This window comes from Chrysochloris asiatica, unplaced genomic scaffold (genome assembly GCF_000296735.1).
Source record: "Chrysochloris asiatica unplaced genomic scaffold, ChrAsi1.0 scaffold00010, whole genome shotgun sequence".
Classification (NCBI taxonomy): domain Eukaryota; kingdom Metazoa; phylum Chordata; class Mammalia; order Afrosoricida; family Chrysochloridae; genus Chrysochloris; species Chrysochloris asiatica.
In genome coordinates, this window is record NW_006408528.1 from 38,615,177 (window position 1) to 38,629,790 (window position 14,614).

The following is a 14,614-nucleotide window of genomic DNA, read 5'->3' on the forward strand; positions in this document are numbered from 1 at the left end:
AAAAAAACCCCAGAGGGAATGGAAGCAAATGCTGTTGAATGATGATGCATGGAGGGGACTGTAATCATTGCAATGAAATGAAATAAGATAGGATGAATGTAAAGCTGATGTTCTCCCATGTAAACTGTCACTCAATTCACAATAAAAATTTAAAAAAAGAATAAAATAGAATAATAATAATAATAAAATGATAATGAGGTTTTCCACAAATTCTTTGAAGCCTTCTTATACTGAGCCATTACTTCTAGGGATATACAGAGCTAGATTCTTGTGAGCCTACCTATTGTTATAACATTTTCATCGGTTAATCAATACGTGACCCTATTTTATACGCGTTTCTGTTGAAAGACACTTTATTTATTTATTTTTAAGCTACATGCACCATATGGTTTATTGAGTTAATTTACAACATACAATAAGACAGGGACATAGTGGAATAGGTTAATATAGTAAGGTAGGTTACAAGATAGAAGGATCACACTAACCACATTGTATGTGATAGCAATAGTTTTCTGATAGCTGGAGGAACCAAAAAACAAATTACTATCACATACAATGTTAATATGTACCTGCTTCTTTCTTTCATTTTCTCTCTATATAGTTCTAATTCATTGATCGATCAATGTCATCAGCTTTTCTTGATATACATTTGTCCTATTTGAGAGACAGGATGAATTTATTTCATCTGTCCTCTTTACCTATTTCCTTTATTTTCATTAGCAGAATTAGATATAGAAAATTTATATTGCAGTTTTTCTGAAGGACATTATATTTCAGCTTTAGTCTTTAGTCTTGAATCACAAATAGGAGTGAACCAGGCAAGAAGTAGAAAGGGTTTTGGGCCTTGGAATCAACATGGATAAAGGCACAGAGGTATGAGCATGTATGGACCAATAGGGAATTTGGCATAACTGGAGATGTAATGGGTTTAGAAGCATCCAGATATGCAGCAAAGTCCAGATCACAACGTGACTTTGTGTGCCATGTTGAGGAATTTAGATTTTATTCTGATGGCAAGTGGGAGAATTGAAGAATATTAATCAAAGAAAGGATTTGATTGGAACTTTATTTTAGAAAATTTTAGATTGGGGGCAATATGAGGGATGAATTAAACACCTGAAATACTAGATTCATAATATTTTATTGCATCAATCTACAGTATTGTTGTTGTTGTTAAGTGCCATTGAGTCGGTTCCAACTCATAGCGACCCTGTAAAGACACTTTATTTTTAGAACTGTTATTCATTCATTAACATTGAATTTGGCCAAAAGCACTATAACTCACGCCTAAGTGAAAATGATCTAACATGGATTTTCTCTTCAAGAAACACCACTGTCTCTCATACTGAGGAATATACTAGACAACACTTCAGCACTATGGTTGTGGGCCATTTTAAAGAATGAACTCATCAGCAAAAAGTAGAATAATGCTAAAAACATGGCACTACATAGACCCCGAAAAGGACACTTGCTGTTAACTGTTTTGTGCTGTCACACAGATTCCAACTCAGAGCAGCCCTGAGGACAGACAGAGGAGAACTATGCACAGAATTTAGTAGGCTAGTCCTGGTGTGGTGAAGCGCTGGATTGCAAAGAGGGTTTGAATCACAAGCTCACCAGTTGCTCCTTGGAAACCCTATATACGGTTGTCATGGGTTGAAAATGCCTCGATGGCACTTAATAACAACAACATAATCTTTATGAGGGGAGCACGTGGCTCTGTAGGATAACCCCTAGACTGTTAACTACAAAGTCAGTGATTTGAGTCCATCAGCTGCTCTAAGAGAGAAGGATGAGGTATGTTGCTCCTGTAAGGATTTGTAGCCCAGGGTCCTTGTGAGTCAGACCTAACTTGATGGCACTTAACAACACCAATCTTTACAAGAGCAGATTGTCAGTTTTTTTCTCCAGCAGAGTGACTGATGGGTTAGAATTGCTGACCTTTCAATTAGCAGCCCAGTGCTTATCCACTGCACCACTACAGCTCCTTGTTTACAGTTGTTGTTGGTCAGTACCATCGAGTAGGTTCTGACTGATAGAGACCCTGTATAGGGTTTCCAAGGAGTGGCTGGTGAGTTTGAACTACCGATCTCATAGTTCAAACTGACCTTGTGATCCAGTGCTTTATCACACAGAACCACATCAGAATTTCTTGTTACAATATGGGAGCTGAAAGAAGAAGGCAGAGCATCACTTTGGTCAGCTTTACCTGGGAATAGGAACAGTTAATGACTCAATTCTTTTCCACAATTCTGTGCATACCCCTGAATAACCACAAAAGGACTGCAAGTACTAATTTGGGGTTACAATGGAATGGTGGAGAGTAGGCAAATTTGCAAATAAATAGTCGACTGTATGTCATCTGCTACTATTTGCTTTATTCAAATCTAATTGGAATCCATTTGGTAGCTGGTTGCCTTCCCACACCAAACACTAAAGCTAGTGATGATGAAATTGTGGAATTCTACCAACTTCTTCATTCTGAAACTGATCAAACATGAAATCAAAATGTATTCATAATTACTGTTGATTAGAATGTGAAGGTTGGAAATAAAGAGGAAGGATCAGTAGTTGGCATTCCTTGGTGATAGAAATGATGCTGTATATCGCATGATAGAATTTTGGAAGACCAATGACTTATTCATTGCAACTACCATGTTTCAATAACATGAAAGGTTGCTATACACATGACCTCACCAGATGGAACACACAGTAATCTGTGGAAAGAGACAGTGGAAAAGCTCCATGTCATCAGCCAAAGGAAGGCCAGGGGTAAACTGTGGGACAGATCATGAATTACTCATATGCAACTTCAGGCTGAAGCTGCAGAAAATTAAAACAAGTCCACAAGATTAAAAATATGATCTTGAATATATCCCACCTGAATTTAGAGATCACCTGAAGAGCAGATTTGATGTATTAAACACTAAAGACCAAAGACCAGAAGAGTTGTGGGATGAGATTAAGAACACCATACAGGAAGAAAGCAAAAAGTCATTAAGAAGACATAAAAGAAGGAAAAATGGATGCAGAAGAGACTGAAATTTACTCTCCAGCATTGAGATGCTAAAACAAATGGGAGAAATCAGGAAGTAGAAGAACTGAACAGAAAATTTCAAAGTGCAGCTCGAGAAAACAAAGTCAAATACTATAATAAAATGTGCCAAGACCCAGAGTTAGAAAATCAAAAGGAAAGAACACACTCAGAATTTCTCAAGCTGAAAGAACTGAAGAAAAAAATTACATTCCTCAATTTACAGTACTGAAGTACTCCATTGGCAAAATAGTGAATGATGTAGAAAGCATCAAAAGATGGAAGGCATACACAGAGTCACTGTGCTACTAAGAAATGGTTGATGTTTAACCATTTTAAAGGTAGCATATGATCAAGAACTGATGTTACTGAAGGCAGATGTCCAGGCTGCACTGAAGGTACTGGTGAAAAACAAAGTTCCAGGAACCGGCAGAATACAAATTAGACTCTTTCAACAAATTGTTGTAGTACTGGAAGTGCTCACTTATCTGTGCCAAGAAAGTTGGAAGACAGCTACCTGGCCAAGAAATTAGAAGAGATCCATATTTGTGCCCATTCCAAAGAGAGGTGAACCAACAGAATGCAGAAGTCTTCTAACAATATCATTAATATCACATGCAAGTAAAATTTTGCTGAAGATAATTCCAAAAATGGTTGCAAAAGTATATCAATAGGGAACTTCCAAAAATTCAAATCTGATTCAGAAGAGGACATGTAACAAGGGACATGTAATATAATTGTTGATGTCAGATGGGTTGTGGCTGAATGCAGGAAGATGCTTTGATGTTGTTGTCAGGTGCCATCGAGTTGGCACCAACTCATAGCTACTGTATGCACAGCAGAACGAAACACTGCCCGATCCTGGGCCAACCTTACTACTCTTGCCACGCTTGAGTCCATCAATGCTGCCACTTGGCCAATCCATCTCATTGGGGGGGGTCTTCCTCTTTTTCTCTGACCCTCCACCTTACCAAACATGATATCCTTCTCCAGTGACTGATCCCTCCTGACAGTATGTCCTAAGTATGAGAGGCAAAGTTTGGCCAACTTGGCCCCCAAGGAGCACTCTGGCTGCACTTCTTCCAAAATGGATCGATTGGTTCTTTTGGCAGTCCATGGCACTTTCAGTATTCTCCTCCAACACCATAACTCAAAAACATCAATTCTTGTACGGTCTTCCTTATTTACTGTCCAGCTTTTGCATGCATATGAGGTGATCGAAAATACCATGGCTTGGGTCAGTTACATAAGATACATTGATCTGAGAGGGTGGAAAGGAAAAAAGTAATTGGAGAAATTGTTTCTTATAGCAATATTGAGGTCATAGAAATACTCTAGCCTCTTTCTTTGTATTGGAATAATACACTGTCTCTGCCTAGTAACTAGTTATATAGCTTGGGCTCTCAAGTGTTTGTTCTTGTACACTAGTGGGCTTTCATCTCCATTAGGCAGCTGGGATGAATGTTGGCAGAGCCTGAGCTAGTTTTCAGGTGGGGGCCCTTGAATTCCAGGGGTACCTTTATACAACTAAAATTGAATTATCCATTATTGTTTCCTGTTGTTTTTTTGTGAGACTTGGTATTGTCAGGCCCTGTCCTAAGTCTCACCCACTGGCTGTATTTTAGTTCTACCTATTTCTTATATATCTGTGTAGGAGTCTTGCTGCCCTTCATCCTCTGCTTTGCTTCTCTCATGTGAATTCTTATAGCATTAAACATCAGCTTTCCAGTTCTTAACAATACAGGACAGTATATGATATATATTTTTTCCTAAACAAAATCATCAATTTAAGCTTAACATGCTCATTATTTAGTATTTTTATTCTGCCAAAAAATCTGTAAAAATGTGACATGAAGATTTTAAGATGGTTTTATATTATGAGACAAATGAAAGTTCTTACAGGATATTATTTGATTCTTATATATGCATGATTAACCAAAATTTTAAATGAAAATTTGAAATTTTCCAAATTTTACTCAGAAACACTACTGTGTAGTTTTTATATCAACACCACTATTTTATGATTAGCTTTGTTAACATATGACATCTTCACGTCATCTTCAGTTTTATACTAGCCTGAATATTCAAACTACAAATATGCAAGCCTATCTAAATGGGAAAAATATAAAAGGAGATTACTCTTTTATATAATCAGCCAAATTATTTTTAAGAGCAAAAAGTTAATATTGGAAATTAAAAACCTAAATTTCTAACATTACTATCAATTCAAACATGTGCATGTTTACTTAGGCAACAGGACTACCTTTAGCCTTTCTTGTCTGAGAGCAATTAATCTCTTGAACCATTTTCCCTCAGCCTCTGCTTTATCAATAAACAAATTTGGATGGGCCAGAGAATTGTCATCTGGGTACTCGATAGCAGTAGGGATGCTGTTAGGGTCGATTTCTTTTTCAGTCCTGGGAGGATCGACCACTGCAGATGTTGGTCCTGAGGCTGCAGCTATGTGCTTCACTTCCGTAGGTTCCACTGACTTTTTTTTTTTTTTAATGTTTTATTGTGTATTGAGTGATAGTTTATATGGGAAACATTATTTTTATATTCATTCTATCATACATCGTTTCATTGCCTTAGTTACCCTCCCGTCCATGCATCATCCACCAATGAAAGGGTATACCTTGCATGTCCCCCCCCGCCTCCCATGGTCCTCAGCATCCAGCCCCTTTCCCTCTCTGGGTCTCAACTCCCCAGGCACTCCATCTCTTCACATTGTCCTCTCTGTCTTCATCTCAGGCCTCACTGCTTCTCTGGGTGGGGTCCCTCTCTCCATTCTTCTCCGTTGATGGTCCTAGGGCCCTCCGCTCCTAGCCTGAAAGGTTAGTCACTCCCCTCCTTGCTATAAAATATCCACCTTTACATTTCCAGTCCTCACAATCAGACCTGGTAACAATTTTCACCATTGCATCACATGAGACCTGTCTGCATTTCTTTTCATCAGCCCTTCCCAGACAGGTTGGGTACCATTCACTGGAGACTCCACTATCCTCCCCACCTGTGGATCTAGGTTCCCTCTTGAAAGCTTGTAAGCCAGTCACATCTTACCTTTGCATCCCTCTCCACATTTTGGGTAGCCAATGTTCACATTGCCCATCCCTTTCCACTCTGTGTGAAGGGGATGGGGATAATTATTGTAGCCAGGAACTTTTTCCTCTTTTGAGCTACTGCAGTTATAGGTGTAGGTCCAGTTCATCAATTTGTATCAGATGACACTTTCTTTTTTCTTTTTTTTTTTTCCTTTTCCCTCTTCTTTCTTCCTTGGGTTGAGTTCTGTTCATCCAGTCATTGAAGCCAGGTCATGTGGGTATCATCTGCAAGTGTGGGTGTTCTTGTGTCTGTCTGCCCTCTTCTCATCAGCTGGTCTCTTTGCTCTCCACTCTAGTCCTCTGTGGCTGTGTCACTGACTCTGAGCCCATGGATCCCTTGGCTCTGCCTTGCTGCTGACTGACCGAGTCCCCATCCGGGTTCGCCGTAGTCTGCAAAACAATGCAGGGCTTAGTTTTCATCAGTTCATTGTGTTCTTTGGTCATTTCCCTTTATGGGTGACATGCGTGGTCGCCAATCAGAGCGTGGATTTCTGTTGCATCTTAGTCTTGGGAGAGGATCTGTGCTGAGAGGATCCAGCCACTTGCCTTGATGCCTCCTGGGCTAGCAACTTGCTTTTTCTTGTGGTGGCAGTCGGACTGCCCTTATTGTTCTGTATTTTTCCTGTAGGTCTTTCTTTCAAGAAGTGTCTTCTGGTTTTCTGGCTGCTCCAGGCTGGTCTGCTTGTCCTTTCAAGAGGAAAGTTTCCTGTCTCTGAAGGTCTGGGTGTGGTTAGGCTTCGATTTATATTCTTATATACTGCCAATGCTCTTCAGGAAACCTCCTTCACTGGAAACATTGTAGTCCCCTTTTAGGTATTCCAATCAGTTATAGGCAGAAGATGGACTTACAAGCTTTCTATGGTGACATCTCTAGTTATTCCTTTCTCTCCCCCTCCAGTGTCTGTTTTATAATATAATGTATGGGAAACCCAGGTTCAAAAGTTAGCCAAGCATCTTAACATTATTCCCCCCTTTTCCCCATTCCAACCATATCCCAGTCTGTATCCCAGAGCCCTGTTGTTCCAAGGGTGTGCCTATATATTTTTTTACTTCTGTCCCATTTAGTTCATTCACACCTGTCTAGTTGTTCTCCTGTCTGTTTTGTTCTTCCATTCCTTTCTCCCTACTTGTATATTGTCCCCCTCCCCCCCACCCAAACTGTCCTGTGTCTACTCCCTGCCCAGTCCTCCCTCTTCCCCTCCCACCTTTAACCCTACCCCTGCATCCTAGAAGCCTGCTTAGAATCCACTTTAGTGGGATAATATGGGTTATTTTTCTTAGACTTTTACAGTAGTGGTCCTAGGCAGTATTTTTCCTTTTGTGACTGACTAATTTCACTCAACATAACGTCCTTAAGGTTCGTCCATGTTAGGAAGTGGCATGCAGCTTCCTTGTTATTTTTCAAGGTAGCATAGTACTCCATTGTGTGTATAAACCACAGTTTGTTTATCCATTCTTCATTCGATGGTCATATTGGCTGTCTCCATCTTTTTGCTATTGTAAATAGTGCAGCTATGAACATTGGTGTGTATATATCTTCCCGTGTTGTGGCTCCTTTGTCTTGTGGGTAAATACCAAATAGAGGAATTGCTGGATCGAATGATATTTCTATTTTCAACCTTCTGAGGAAGCACCATATTGCTTCCCAGAGAGGTTGGACCATTTTGCAGTCCCACCAAAAATGCAGGAGTGTCCCAGTCTCTCCACATCCCCGCCAGCATTTATTGTCCTCAAATTTTTTTATCTTAAAAATATGGAATGTTTCACGAATTTGCGTGTCATCCTTGTGCAGGGGCCATGCTAATCTTCTCTGTATCGTTCCAATTTTATTATATGTGCTGCTGAAGCGAGCACTCCACTGACTTTTTAACTTCTCTACTTGAGCTGAATGTCTGCTGAACAGAAGAATCACTTTCAATAGCTTCAATTTCCTTTACTCTTTTTACTTGTTCCACCAGGGTGGCTTGATCTTCCTCCTTTCGTCTTCCTCATTTCTTTCTTTGGCTTTCAGTGCTTCATCAGCTTTCGCAGCAGCTTCATGAAGCAACTGTAGTCTGACTTTGGCCTGTTCAGCTGGTGGCAAATGTTCTAATCCAGCTTTGATGTTTCCAGATTCCCTACGTTTGATGTTGTGCATTTCCTTATCTTTTCCTTTATCCTTCTCCTTGTCTCTCTTCTCCTTGTCTCTGGCCTTGCGTTGTTCCCTATCCCGAGATTGACTCCAGGTTCTTCTGTGACTGGATCTTTCACTACTTCGACTATGGGAATGTGGGCAAGGTCTTGACCTGGACCTTTTTGTTCTGTTTTTAGCCCTAGACCTCTGAACTCGATAGGATTTCCCTCAACCCCTTGAATGACTTTGACTTCCTATTCTTCTTGAGCCATAAGAAGAGCTACTGCTTGATCTATGCCTACGTCTTCTGTCATAAGAATGTGAATGAGATTGAAGATCTCTAGACCAAAATCTTGACCTTGACCTTGATTTCCTTCCATCTTTCTTTCAGCTGCATGTTCTACTATTTGAAGAACTACTTGAAGATGATCCTCTCTGGTATTTCTTTTTTCTCTTATTTCTGATTTCTTCTTCAGTATCTGATGAGCAGTGTCCCATTTCTATAAGCTGGAAGTGTTTCTTCTGAGTAGGGAACCACCAGCGTCCTCCAAACTTGCTTCAGTTTCAGCTCCTAGGATATCTTTTTTTATCCACTTTTTAAAAATATATTGATGGAATACCTTGGGTCAGGTACTCTCCTAGGCACACATCTCTCCTTCCTAACTCTTGAGTCTCTAAATTGTGCATGGTGCTCATCACTGGAAGATTCAGAGATTCACCACTGCCTTCTCCTAGCCCTGGGCTAAGGAGCCCTGTTGGTATAATGGTTAAGTGCTTGGCTGGTCAGTAGGTAGAATCCACCAGCTGTTCTACAGGTTAAAAAAAAAAAAAAAGACTGGACGATGTGTTCCTGCGAAGATTACAGCCATGGAAACCATATGGTACACTTCTATCCTGTCCTATGGGGTCCCGATGTGTCAGAATCAACTTTGGTGGCACACAACAACCGCCTTAGTTTGCTGAGGTGGGTTCATCAAGCCACATTTCCATTCCTGTAGACATCTGTGTTTAAGGACCTCATTACCAAAAGAACCATACAATGGAAAAAACCATTTCTTGGCTGTTCTACCTTTAGTACAACTCAACAAAAATCAGGATGTAGCTGATAATCAGCAACTATCATCCACTAGCATCTCTTCTTATTTGCAAAAGTCCAGTTAGCAGTGGAAAGCCACCTGTCCATTCCTGGCTCTTTGAGAGAGAAATGTATACCCGTGGTGTGCTAATATTTCAGGGACCAATGGAACTCACCTTTAACACTTTATTTTTAGTGCCTCTGCATTTATATTTAGAAGAGAGCTGACATGCCTCCAGGGGCATCATTCCTGTAATTTTTGCTGGAGCACGGGAAGGCCACGTGGATGGAATGTGAGTCTTGTGTGTAACTCACCTTTTATTTTCTGGAATGGGTAACACTGAATAGGCACGTGCATCAAAGGACTCAAGGAGAGCATGGGAGTCAGGCTTGTTCACTGTCAGTGGCTTAGACCTGGCCTTCCACCAAGGCCTCCTCATTGGCCCATGTCTGCTGTGTGACTTGGAGGGCTCCTAAGAGACAAGGAAAATAGAAAGTCATGAGGACCAGTAGAGGTGCTCACAAGGAACTGGAGGAAAATTTCTCACAGCCTGCAAACTGCCCCATTTTTCCTCTAAGTTTCTACAAAACGTGCTCGTATGTATTGTTAAAATTTTTTTAAACTAAGTATTTACAATGTTGCTGTTGTTGAGTGCCATCAAGTAAGTTCCTACCCATAGCTACCTTGTCTGGGGTTTCTTAGGAGTGGCTGGTGAGCTTGAACTTGCAGTTCAAATTAACTTTGCAGTCCAGTGCATTAACCCACAGCACCATACCCAGACTCCTAAACAAGTGTTATACACATGTAGTATAAACTTTCAAAAGGGAGAATTGCAACATATATTATACACTGGTGGTGTTTGCCTTGGAGTTGGTTCTGACTCATAGTGACCCTATACAGGGTTTCTGAGGTAGCAAATCTTTATGGGGAAAGAAAGCCTCATCTTTCTTCTGTGGTATGGTGGGTAGTTTCAAACTGCTGGCCTTGAAGTTAGCAGCCCAATTTGTAACCATGACGCTACCAGAGCTCCTTCTATTACACACTAATATCTCTAATATTAGTGTTTATGCTACATATGTATAATACTTAGTTTTAAAATTTTAAACAATACACAGGAACAGGTTTTGTAGAAACTTAGAGGGAAAATGGGGCACTTTGCAGGCTGTGAGTACTTTTCCTCCAGTTCCTTGTGAGCACCTCTACTGGTCCTCATGACTTTCTATTTTCCTTGTCTCTTAGGAGCCCTCCAAGTCACACAGCAGACATGGGCCAATGAGGAGGCCTTGGTGGATGGCCAGGTCTAAGCCAATAAGAGTGGCACTGTGAGGTTTTATTTTGTTTTGTTTTTTAAGATTGGTTAGCGGAAATTTAAAAAATGAAAGAAGTTTTAATTCTCTATTAGGGAGAACCACACAAGTGCAGCCTACATGAGGAAGCTTTCAAACTGTTCAAGGAAAATTTCTGTTGTCTTTTAACTCCATTTTTGTATGCACTTTTTGAAACTCTTCAAATATAGGGAGGAGAATTTAGAAAGATCTAACAAAATCACGTATGTACTTACCCTCTTCTATGAAATTATCCTAAAGGTACGTTCCCCAAAGAACAAAAATCCGTTTGCACAAGATTATTTATTTGAACATTATTTGTAATTATAAAATATCGGAAACAATTGAAATGCCCATACATGTGAGAGGACCGATGGATACATTCACTTGGTAGAGGACCATGTAACTATAAAACACATGGGGGAGCTTTTAGTGAACTGTTACAGAGATATTGTCAGTATATGTGTTATTGTTAAGTGTGTCACATTGATTCCGACCCAAAGTGACCTTGTATAGGGTTTTCAAAGAGTGGCTGATGAGTTTGAACCACTGACCTTGAAATTCAAACCGACCTTGCAGTCGTGTGCTTATCTTACAATGCCACATTAGGACTCCAGGATATATAGTTAAGTGGAAAATGAAGTACAAATTAGTATTTATACTTTATGATACCTTTCATGTAAGAAAGAAGGGGGATAAAAACATATACATGAACTTGCTTATGTGTGCAGAAACAAATAAGCATGAACTCAATAAGACTGGTTACCTATAGGGGGTTGTTGTCATTATTAAATGCCTTTGAGGCAGTTCCAATTCTTATCAAACCTACATAGATAGTGTTTCCAAGGAGCAGCTGTTGGGTTTGAACCTCTGACCTTGCAGTTAGCAGTCCAGTGCTTACTCTACAGGACCACACCAGTATGAGGTTGTTGTTGTGTGCCGTGGAGTCGGTTCCAACTTATAGCGACCCTGTACAGGGTTTCCAAGGCTATAAATCTTTACAGGAGCAGAAAGCCTCATCTTTCTCCCGCAGAACAGCTGGTAGTTTTGAACTGCTGACCTTAAGGTTCACAGCCCGATTCGCAACCACTACGCTACAATAGGTATGATTATTCCCACTTAGTAGATAAAGAAATGGAAGTTCAAGAGATTAAGATATTTCCCCAAAGTTAGAATGCTGTTTGTAGAGGAACTGAGTGTCCAGTTTGCCTAACTTCGGCCTGAGCTCTTTTTACAGTATTGTTGCCCACATTAAAGTGAAGAAAGCAAAAGGAAAATGAGCTCTTTTTCAAATGTTGCCTCAAAAGTGGAAAGTTAGTTGTAGTTATAGCCGACCGTGTCCTTGGTAGAATGGTCTCTGAACTTTTACCCACTTACAGGTTCCAGTTTCACTATTTTCATTTTTGTCGTTGAAAGTCCTGAGTGTCTGAGACTCCACTGTATTTGACTTATTTTAACAAATAATGAGGCAAACAAGCTTACAAGGAGGATTTGCAAGTTTTCCAAAGATGTCAGGAAATCTGGTACAAACTATTAAACATATTAGAGAACATGGCTGAGTTGATAAATGTTTCATAAGGTTTGCTCAGTGAACCAATGACAGCAGAGGCGGCAAGGGTCTTTGAGGGGTTCGTGAAAAATGCACTACCAAATTCCACCACCTGTCAATGGACCCTCACCTCTGAGTGCAAAGTATCTGCATTTTCCCAAAGTTCCCAGGGGATTCTTGTAGACACTGAAGCTTCTGAACCTGTTACCTGTTACCCACAATAAGACTTACAGCAGCAACACCCCCGCCCCCCCTTTGGAACTAGTTAGAGTGTAGAATCTGGGATTGCACCTCAGGCATGGTGGTGGTGGTGGTGGGTCATGCATACAATTTTTGAGGTGGTAAATCTTTACGGAAGCAGAAATCCTTTTCTTTGTCCTGAAGAACTGCTGACCTTGAGGTTAGCAACCCGACTCATAACCACTGAGATAGCAGAGCACCTCAGACATAGTAGATCAGAATTTGCATTTTAACTTGATTCTTAGGAGTTTCATATGTACATTAAATGTAAGATCTGCATTTCTAGGGGCTGGGGTGCTTAAGACTATAGTCTTGGGGGATATGCCCAAAGTACGAAAGACGACATCTCACCATCCTGGCCTCTGAGAAGCATTCTGGCTGTATTTTCTTTCAAGACAGATTTGTTTGTTCTTCTGGCAGTCCATGATACTTTCAACATTCTTTCGTAATACTGTAATTCAAATGCATTGATTCTTCTGAAATCTTCCTTATTCATGGTCCAACTTTCACATGCATAAGAGACTACTGAAAATACTTGGGCCATGACTTGGGCCAGGAACACCTTAGTCTCTCAAGTGACAGCTTTGCTCTTTAATGTCTTTGATCCAGGCATAGTCTGATTGTCTGATTCAAAATGGCAAAAACCTTGTCCATTTCAGTTCCCCAATGCCTAGGATATTGATCTTTATGCATTCCATTTAATTTTGACAACTTCTAATTTTCCTAGATTCATACTTTGTGCATTTACACGTTATGATTATTAATGAATGTTTGTAGCTGTTTCTTCTCATTTTGAGTTGTGCTCCATGAACATGTAAAGGTCCAAAAAGCTTTACTTCATCCATGTCATTAAGGTCAACTCTACTTTCAGGAGGATCTTCCTCACTCGTATTTCAAGTACCTTCTAATTTGAAAGGCTTATCTTCTGGCGCTATATCAGACAATGTTTGGCTATTCATAACGTTCTAAGTGGCTGCCCATTCAGAAGTGGTCCTCCTCTCCTTCTTCCTAGTCTGTCTTAGACTGGAAACTCCATTGAAACCTGTGACCCTGCTAGTGTTTAAAATATTGGTGGCATAGCTTCCATCACCACACAGCACACATACCATCACAGTATGACAAACTGACAGACAATTGATGGATGTTACACTGAGGGGATTGTAATCATTGAACTAAGATGAAGTGTATGATTTGCTGAATGTAAAACTGATGATTTGCTCTGTAAACCTTCATTCAATTCACAATAAAAAGTAAAAAAAAAACAGCTCTAGAATGAATTAATAAAACATTTTAGGCATAAAAATTTTTATGAAGTATAATGGATATATGGTAATTGGCACATATTTAAATATTTGATAACTTTGGATATGTTTCCACCTGTGAAACCATTATCCATCATTCTCAAAAGTATGCAAGGTTGGCAGTTCAAATGACTCAAAGTGGCCCTTTATTGGATGTCCAATGCTTTACATCTTCGCACCAACACACGTCTGTCAGTTTGTCTGCTTGTGAGTTGCTGTGATTCTTGAAGCTATGCCACCAGTATTTTAAATACCAGCAGGGTCACCCCATGGTGGACAGGCTTCAGATGAGCTTCCAAATGAACACAGACTAGGAAGAACTGAAAACCTTATGAATAGCAGAGAAACACTGTCAGATATAGGGCCAGAAAATGAGCCCCTCAGGTTGGAAGGCACTCAAAACGCGACTGGGGAAAAGCTGCCTCCTCAAAGTAGAGTTGACCGTGATGACGCAAATGGAGTAAAGCCTGTGGGATTTGCTGATGGGGCACAACTCAAAATGAAAAGAAACAGCTATAAACATCCATTGAACATTGGAACATGGAATGTACGAAGTATGAATCTGGGAAAATTGTAAGTTGTCAAAAATGAAATGGAACACATAAACATTGATATCTCAGGCATTAGTGAGCTGAAATGGACTGGTATTCGCCATTTAAAATCTGACAACCATATGGTTTACTATGTCAGAAATGACAAATTGAAGAGGAATGGTGTTGCATTCATAGTCAAAAAGAGCATATCTAGATCAGTCATGAGCTGTTTGTGATAGGATAATATCCATGCACCTACAGGGAAGACCAGTTAATATCACTATTATTCAAATATACACACCAACCACTAAAGCCAGTGAGGATGAAATAGAAGAATTCTAC

General features: G+C 40.0%; 1 pseudogene; it reads right to left on the reverse strand.

Annotated features, from left to right (window-relative positions):
- Positions 1-5,280: 5,280 nt before the first annotated feature.
- On the reverse strand, positions 5,281-8,746 carry LOC102829252 (annotated as a pseudogene).
- Between the last annotated feature and the right edge of the window lie 5,868 nt (positions 8,747-14,614).